The sequence below is a fragment of the Parasteatoda tepidariorum genome, chromosome 6, assembly GCF_982258835.1.
Source record: "Parasteatoda tepidariorum strain Cologne lab strain chromosome 6, Ptep-v5.0, whole genome shotgun sequence".
NCBI classification, from domain to species: Eukaryota; Metazoa; Arthropoda; class Arachnida; order Araneae; family Theridiidae; genus Parasteatoda; species Parasteatoda tepidariorum.
Window position 1 is genome coordinate 88,629,000 of NC_141760.1, and position 10,092 is coordinate 88,639,091.

At 26.2% G+C, this 10,092-nt stretch overlaps 1 long non-coding RNA gene across 2 annotated transcripts in view; it reads right to left on the reverse strand.

The window, feature by feature from the left end:
- Positions 1-776: 776 nt before the first annotated feature.
- The window catches only part of LOC122270136 (uncharacterized), a 10,431-nt gene continuing 1,115 nt past the window's right edge, over positions 777-10,092 (reverse strand). Inside the window, exons 2-3 of one of the 2 annotated variants that reach the window (XR_015434774.1) lie at positions 4,277-4,524; positions 777-945 (exon numbers count right to left, since the gene is read on the reverse strand). This is a non-coding gene — a long non-coding RNA (uncharacterized LOC122270136). Of the gene's footprint in view, positions 946-4,276; positions 4,903-10,092 lie in introns of those variants that run through there. The other variant, XR_015434773.1, reaches the window with a different exon arrangement.

Here is a 10,092-nt window from a genome sequence, read left to right on the forward strand (position 1 = left end):
ACTTTTATTTAAAATATTTTTCTATTATTTTAATATTAGTAATAAAAAAATATTGAAAATAATTTCATGTATGACAAGTTTTCTTCAGACAAATTAATCTGACAATCTAATTTGTTGAAAACTAAATTAGTTTCGTCTAAACGTTAATTTTTTAAAATTGTTTCCAGTTGTGATTACGTTATAATTAGAAATTCTGAAAGTTTTAACAGATATTTTGAATGACTAGTGTTTTCCACTTTAAAAATGAACTTTAGTCTCCATGTTTCTACGAATAATTTCGTTGCAACATCTATATTGCAAAATTTATTGATAAATCAATAGAAATTGTTAACATAACAAAATAAAACACAATAATATAAATGAATCGATAAATTAATAAGCCAAATAATAAAACACATTGATTCTTACACTGATAATCCTAAAAGAGTGAAGGAATATCTATTGAGAAAAAAAATTAAACAAAAAGGAAATTTTTTTTAATTAAATGATTTAGAATCTATCTTAAATAATATAAGGTTCTTTTATTGATTTTAACTGTAATGCATTTTTAAATGTTTTCTTTTTATTATTTTTCAATATTATTGCTTTCTACTTTTTCTATGCTTTTTATTTTGTATGTAGATTTTTATTACTGAGGTTTTTTTTTTCAATTTTAATTATTATAATTATTATTTTACATATTTCGAGTTATATAAACGTAGTAGCTCCAATCTTCCATTTGCTTTAATCTTCATGGAATACAATGCAAAAAAAGGTAAATAAAAAACATTCAACAATTTGAAATGAAATATTTTATTATTGCATATGCTCAAGTCTTTCTCACAACTCAGGAAGTCCAATAAATATTTTTGGATTCTCTTTCACTGGAAATCGAGCCCAAGTAGGCGCCAAAATTGCTATTGCATTGCAATCTTACATCCGTGACTAGAATCTTATCTTGAATATCTAAAAAAGAGAAAATGTTTTTATAAGTCCTGAGAGAGTATTTTATGATTTCTTATTATAACAGAAATGTGGAAAATGTAAGAAATCGTACTTCTTTTGTATATGATATGTCGTAGCCGAAAACGTAGAAAAAAAGTAATTTATCATTCCATATGCATGTTTACATAAAAATATTTTGAAACACTTTAATAGATTCTCGTTATGAGTAGCTACTATTTTTGAATTTCTTCATAGATTTCTTTAAATTAGCATTGCACTTCATACCTCTATTTTCATCCCCATCTTAAAATCCCTTCTTATAATATAATGTTTAATAACCACATTATATTATGATTATTAGCTGTTAAATACAAATATTACATCATGCATTTCAGATGATAAAGCGTTTACTTTAATTTTAAAGTATTATTAATGCGAATGGAAAGCAAAATATTGGAATGTATCTGCTTCTCACTCATGGAATCGTATTTATATTAGGATAAAATGGATAGTTAACTAGACACAGCATGTATTTTTTGAAAAAATATGTATAAAATATATTGCATTTCATGCATTTTTTGATATTTATTAAACTAATAACGAAAATTCACATTAAAGTATGAAATATCAATTTTCATACAAATAAATAAGTTCAAACTTCTTAATATAGATTGCAATTTAAATCAAATTCATACAAATTTAATACACATTGTAAGTAACTCATTCACATGGAAAGTTTAGGGTTATATTTGTCAGTAATAATCATCAGAATCTTGATATTAATTTCAATTAAGATTAATAAGGATGTCAATCTTATAACTTCATTACATTTACGATAGTTTCTCCATGTACTTAATGTCCCAAAAAATCATTATTATTAAAAATATTACAATTTAAAATTTTGAAAAATCAGTTAAACGAAAAATGGAATGAATGGAAGGAAAATGAAATAGGAGGAACTGCAGTGTCCTGTGTGAGTAGTTTCTCTTCTAAAAGTTTCAAAAATATCTCAAAAATCTGTTAACAAGTGACAAATGACTTGCTTTTGTATGCGAAAAACTATTCTATGACTTTCTTAAATTCCCATTTTTAAGCTCTATATTTTTGTAGTGTAAGTACAAAACTTACAGTGATCCATGCAAATATTTCAAATAGAATGACTTGATATGCATCAGAAAACACTGATTTGGAGTTTCGCAATAGCCTATGCTTATCATCTATTGGGGAACACTATCGTAAATATTTTAACCTAGTTAGAATAATTTATCACTAATAAGTATTAAAATGCTTATGTACTGATGCACATTCACTCGTTTTAGAAAGCTGCCTTCAACTGATATACACTAAAATGTTTATGTAAATTATCACGATTTTTGAATCTGTATTTACATTTTAACTATTTTTGATAAATTATTCAATAGCTAGTATAACACATGCTTAAATAATTATTTCTAATTTACTAATAAAAGATATATATAAGCGTTTTAATATGCCTAAGTTCTATAAGCACACGAACTGCGAAATTAAGTATTTTAGTTGTTATAGAAGCTAATAACATACAGTAATGAATAAATTTATGATTTAAAAATTAAGCTTAACTTTAGGCTAGCGAAAATTTTTGTTTTCCGAATGTTACATTTCAACGTATAGCATGAGTTTAAATCAGAAATAAAAAATAATCTAAAACGCGATTTTTCACATGATTTATCTCTAGCCTTTTTAACTTCCTTTTTGTAGATACTTTTGTTAGAAGAAAAATAACTTAAAGCCTAAAAAACATCTTGTGTTAGCGTGTTCTTGTTTGAGTCTGGAAAATATTGTTTTTCTTGATATAAAAGAAAAAAGAATTCTAAATGGGCTTCTGTGGAAACGAAACAAATATCTGGAAAAATTTGTTTGCATCAGAAAAATGTAAAAAGGCAAGGATGTTTCGAGTCAGGATTTTTATGGTGCAGATATCCGTTTGGCCCTCCGTAATTTACAAAAAAATGTTCAGGTTTTTATAATCTAAGCACACATAAAAAGATATGGCGTAACGACAAATTCTAACTTTACGCATTAGTGGAACTGCATTTGAAATTACATGTTGGTTGTTTATTTTTTTCTCCGAAAAGTTGTTTTTGAAAATATCGATAACTTTGGATCCGTTTTCTAAAATGTTACTCAAAGAGTGGCGTTTTTTATTTCTTCTACCAAACTCAATATTTTTATACTTTTTCTCAAGAAAATCGCATGCGTTCAAAGAATATTTAGAGTAATGTAAATTATATGATGCAGTTGCATTTTTGAATTTAAATTTTTAATCCATTAAGGAATAAAATTTTATTTTTAAGAATATGCATATTATTTTCATTTTCGTCTGCCTGCTATACATTTACCATTGAGCTCGCATACTTCAAGTGAATTAATAAGGTTAATGAACAACTCCTGTTTACTTGTTTACGTTTTGAATTGAAATCAATTTTACTGTATCGACAGTATTCAGAATAGTTATATATATATAAAAAAATTCTCTTATGTATAAACCTCTAGCGACGAATTTATTTAAGAATCAATTTAAAGAAAGTAAATTTACATATGGCTATTTAAATATGGTTAGAATTAGTTGAGAATTTCGAAATCTACGAAAGCCAACACCCACATGTTTTCAGAGAAACGTTGTACTCGCAGGAAAAAAAAGAATTCGAAAGATATTTTTAGCATGGAAAATGATGGCGCTAAGCAGGGTTAAAGAAAAATATATATTCTACGTTTTCGATCAGTCAGAGATTCAAGTCTGCAGAGCATGTTCTGAAAACAATGATAAAGTGACGAAAACAGATTGATTTGCATGATTCTACATCTCTGAAAATGCCCCTGTTTTCATATTAAAAAATTGTAACTGAAATTTACGTTTTTCTTTTCTGTCAAATTTAGTTTTCGATGCAAAAAATTAGTATTGGTGTTTTCATTTGAAAATTTGAAAATATATTTTCTGTAATTGTATTAATGAGGGCCCTAATGATGTAAATCATAATTATCTCGAGCCCGTGGCTTCAAATAATGAATAGTTAAACGAATATGCCTCTAGAGTTTAATAGTAAAGTGATATTTTCTGATAAACAACCTGTATTTTAAATAACCTATTGAAAATAAAAATAAAAAAAACTATTGATATAATTTAATAAGCCCGGATCAGCTCATGACACCAGGTCTTTAAAGAATTAAAGCCTATCAGTTTATTGAAAAAATACATTATTTTTCAGGTAAAATATAATGTATTATGTAAGAAATAGTATCTTTAACAAACAACTTATACAACCTACACTGTACAGTATAGAACAGTATTATACAATAGCAAACTCAAACTTACTCGGAATTCAAAGACTTATGGTATAGACTATATTTTTTGATTCTGGTGAGTCACAGTTATTTGATTTTTCTTGCGTATCCTATTGCTTTAGCCCCCTATATTTTCAAATCAAAAATCTAATTTGTATCAACTAAGACAGAAAGATTGGCGCATTATAAACCTCTTCTACAGAATTCTATTCCTTTTCGGCACGTTTTATTTGCTTGTTTGTCGTATACAGCTGTAACATTTGATGATAAAGCAACAACCTGGAAATGAATTAAAAAGACAAGTAATTCCTACAAGTTATATCTAACTAGACCGCAGCTACGTGACTTTTTGGAAGTTAAGACGAAAAGATATAAGAATCGTGGATAGACGGACCAATAATCTCTAACAAAAAGTCTTTTTGAGCAATTAAATAAAGTTTTTTTTTTACTCTTTGAATTTTATTTGCAATTTGATTTATGTTTTAAAAGTGGCTTAAAGTTATTTATGTCGGAAAAAAAATAAAATTATTCTATAAACTATTCATTTAAATATTGGGAAATTAAATGTGATTTTTTAAATTAATATTAACTTCTTAATTCAAAAAATTATAATCTTAATTTTTTTAAGACATTAAGCATAATAGGTAAATGAAAACGTATTTGGATAGTAAATGCAAAATTTTAAAAATATCGTATGGAATTCCATATATTTTTTTAATTATTTCGTCTTTAAAACTTTATTTTTATATAACATATAATCTCATTACAATTGTAATGACTTTTTAGACTTGTTTACATGAAGACTTGTTTTCCTTGTTATCGATGAGCGTCCCACGCATGATTTATTCAATTTGCACATTTATTTATAGCATTTCTGATATAGAATAAAGAAACATAGCAAAGTAATCCCATTTCTTTCACCTCCAAAAGAAATAAAAATGTAGATTATTTATTCATTTTTAAAATGAGTAAAGTTATGAAAAAACAAATGTATAAAATTTTAAGCATATGATTTTTTTTTCACCATAAAAAGAAGATTTGGAAAATATTCATTTTTATTCTATGACTTTGTCAAAGTTTCTTCCGGCATTAGTTTTATTGGATTAGGACACACAAAAGAGCATATGCGTGGTTGTCGGTTATTTTTCAGAGACAAGAGTTCAAAATATTAAAAAAAAACCTCGTCCTATAACACAATTCTATTTTGTTTTAAAAAATATATTGTAAATATTATGTTTAAATAAAATGTAGTTCTTATAATGTTTTTTTTTTAAATTTGGTAATTCATAAATTAATTTTATCATTAAATTGTTGATCTTTAAGCAATTACTTACATTAAGCATTAATAACACAAACATAAGTGCCTGGTTGATATTGTAACCTAAAAATCATGACACCTTGTTAGGAAATGTTGAAATAACTCTTTGAATTGTAATTCTTTTCCATTTTAACTAATTTATATTATCTTTATAATAAACAATATTTTCGTTGCATAAATGAAATTCACGAACACTCATACTGTGATATCGCATTATCGATATTACTTGTAAAATTATGAGAATTATTATGGCTTTTGAATATAAAAAGTGATCTATTGTATTCGATTAATATTCTTAAACATAATAAGTTATGTATTATTGCATTTGAAGTTAACCGGGGAGTTAACCGATCATTTTATGACCCAATTGATTATTTAAAGTCTGATGTCTAAAAAAACTAAACACATTTTAATCTCGTTTTTTAGTTGTTAAATTTTCCATCCTTATTTACTTGTTTCGAGTTCTTATTACCTTATTTACTTGCTACGAGTTTACTTGTTGCGATTTTCTACAATTTTCCCTCCCATAATAGACGTTTTATCAGTTATGATCCGCATGACTTTCAGTTTGTTCCATAAAAATTTTTTTTCTCGTTTCTGACGAGTTCAATGCGTTTTTTTGTTTTCAATTAAAATGATTTCTACTTTCTTATACTATTCATAATCGTTATGCCTCAATAAGTACAAGAACATCTTTGTTATCTAACAAACAATCACTAACTGAATACAAAAACCGATGGCATTTCCTAATTTGAAAATCTTAATAAGATCTAAATGAAAATTAACGACATTGCTTTGTCACTTATTAGTGATCAGAGCCAGCAAACTTGCGGTTAATCTGCATTTGATTCATGAACTATAACTTCAAATATTAAAAAATCTTTGCATTGAATCAGCAAAACAGATGTTAAAATTTTCCTCAAAGGGAGAGAAATCAAGAACTGCTGAAACAAGCGATTTGTTCCCACATTTTTTCACCAAGCAACATATAATTGTGTGTAACTATTGTCTCCAAGAAAATAATATAACTATATTCATTCATGTATGCATTAAAACAATCATATCGAGTATAATAAAATAATTTACATACCAACTATTAAGGAAGTAAATATTATGTCTTAATAAATTTTATCTCAATAGGAAAGATAAAAAGCTTTAAATTGTTAAGCAATAAATATTGAACTAAGACTTCAAAATGTTTGATTTCCAATTACAATTATAACGTTTTCTGGCCGCATATTAATGAATTCCATATGAATTACCCACGCGCTTGTTTACTTTCGTACAGGAGACATGCGTCCTCCCGGATTAAGCATCGTCTGCAATAATCTTATGTTCAATATTTGTTTTAATCAGTGGAATACTAGATTTATCGTTTAGATTCTTTTCAAAATGTCATGCTTGTGAATGATATTTTATGGGAAAAATATGGGTATTACAATCTTATCATTACTATAAAAAAAATGTAATAATCATAAAAATATCGAATCTGATAATTACCGTTATCAATAATACTCGTAACACAATCGAGTTCAGTAATTGTTTACAATAAGCGTGATATGATCACATTTTATAACTAACATATAGATTAATAATCACGGCATTACCATATCTAACATTCATCACGAGGTAAATATAGTCTTTTATTTATTTACGTCATCATAAATGTAGGTAGTTATTTACCATGAGAATATTTTCGTTAAAATATTGCTAGTTTTTTTTTTACAAAAAAAAGGATATTTCAGGCTAAATCGATGTACCTAGCTGCGTAAAAAAAATAGAATCTCTGTTGTAAAATCGTCATTCTTTTAATAGGACTTTGCTAAGCTCAGAGTAAAGATTTTATGATTACAAAAAGTTACACACATTTTCGTAAATCTAAGATTCTCCAGTTGTTTATATAGAAAAGAGTTATTTTCAACCATCATTCAATTGCTTTTGAACTATCGTTCAGATTTTTTAAATGTATCAGCTTTTTTTAAGGTATCGGAGTAGTTTCGATGACTTTTTTTTAATAATAATATAAAATTTAAAAAAAAACTAGTTTATTTGTTTCCTTACGTGTAAAAACTTATAAGACTAGCAAAAACGTATTATTATTATTATTTAAATGTCCATTTTTAAGTAAAACTAAGGCAATTGTTTGCATAAAGGCTAAATACTGTATTATAAATTATTTCTATCGCTAAAACAAACAAAAAAAACAAAAATCTTATTTAAAAGGCTATCAACTATGTTTTGAACTATTATCTTAAAATCAAGTGCATATGCTACTGAGTTAGGGATCATTGTAGTTAAAAAAGCAATTTTTTTTTTTAAATTTCCGAACTTTTCGCAAAAAACATGCATAAAAATGAAATTATACTTTTTTCTCTCATTAGTCTGTTGTTCAAAACATGTGTGCTATTATCATATACACTCTCAATAAATTGTAGATAATGATTTTAGAAACAGCATAAGATATCGTGTTTAAGATGATATAAAATGGGAAAATATCTGATTTTGAGATAAACGCAGTTAACATAATAACAGTGGATAGCAGTGGTGATAACAGTGGATATTCGTCTATCCACTGTTATCACCTTGCACAAAAACTGCTATAACTTTGTAAATAATTGGAGTACAACAAAAAGTAAAGTATTTTTAGAAAGTTTAGATTACACAGATTCTAAATTTAGAATAGACTTCAAAAATTTTGTTCAAATTTATGTTTTTAGACTAGACCTCCCCCGATCACCTTAGTATAAAGGTTGGTCATAAAATTTTCCTCAGAAGTCAATCTCTCGAGGTCAATCGGATATGAAATTTCAGATAGTGCTGATTTTATATATGATCTTAGAACATGAACAGTCATGAACATTGGGAGATATCTAAGCGGGGGCCCCTGTTCGGATGATCAGAAGAGGAAGCAGTCTTTTCCATAAAAAACGAGTTTTTAGAAATATAGTTTATATGGTAAAAGTTGATAGAAATTTATTTAGATAGGTAATGTATCTATATTAATTAAATTTTTCAAATAATATCATTAATTCGAATTTACTAAATGTTATTATAAATTTGATATCTTTAAGAAATATGAGTTGTTTTTAATATTCTAAAATATTATTATTTTCAAAAGACAATAAAATTGAAATCTCACTATCATCAAATACACGAATTACACTCTACCGCTTCCCTCATAATTAATAATAAAGGAATCTTTAATAGGTAATTACTCAATGAAAATTATTACTACATGATGATGCTTCATCATCATATTTCTGGTGAGGGAATCTTCATTTTTGTCAAAAAACGTGACTTAAAAAATATAGTTTGGTTTGTGAAGGTGATAAAATTGTATTTATATTCCTGAGAAATTAAAATATTGTGTGTAAGTTTATTTTTAAATAAATAATTTAAATTTGAAAAAATTTTGATAACTGGAATTATTCTTAGTATTTTAAAATATTAGACTTTTTCAAGGTTATAGAATTACAATCTCGCTTTCAATCAACGGAACTTTTTAGTATTGAATAGAAATAACAAAAAGCTATGCGATATGATAAGAATTTAAAAATGATATACATTTTTTCTATATCAGCGAAATCGACATAAGTGCTCTTCTAAAATATCCACCATGCTTCATTGCGTTTTTTCATGTTCTTTCAAGCATTCGAATATTTGATTAGAAATGACAAAACTTCCAATTGGAAAGATGTACGTTTTATTCAAAATAGTAAAATATAAAATATATGAGTATAAACCTTTTGAATCTCTAAACGTATTTTTCTTATTTTAAAATACAAGTTAGGAGCCAATTTAAAATGTAAAACATAATAATAATTTTATATTTTTAAACTTAATAAAAACAATAAAATATCTTCAAATATTATAGTTAACAACTCTTTTAGCTTTTGCATTTCTTATTCCAAATACATATTTTTTGCTTAATTCTTTTTCTAATTTTAGTAATCCTCCTAACAAGTCTTGTTGTAATAAGGGTTTAAGCAAGGTCTACCTTTATTTCCATTTCGTGTGGATTAAACTGGCAAAGAATTTTAAGTAAGGATTTAAGAAACATGGTTATTTTGCTTCCCTAAATTGTTGAAATATGAGGATTTAAAGCAGAATCTTATTCTTAATATCATTCTCTTTTTGGTAAAGTGGTATGTTAGAATTTCAAACAAATAGGTAGTTTCTAAAAATCATTTTAATTATACATACGATACTACGTTCCTTCTTTCTTTTACAAAAGAGAAGAACATGTCTAGGATTAAATCTTTCAGAAATAGCTGTAAGCTATTCCTTAACTAGAGAGTTTATAAAAAAATTTCATAGACAAGCGCCATTATGCTGTTACATGAAAGTTAAGACTTTTGTAACTGATTAGAATGAATTTAAGAGTTATAAGACTTCAAACATAAACTAAATTTCCATTCAGAATTTTTGCTTTTAAAAGAAAAAGTTGTGTTTGAAGATTTTTCTACCCAGAGAGAGAAAGTATGGTCAAAGTAACCCGAATATGGTAAAATTTACCGCGTTTCTGGCCC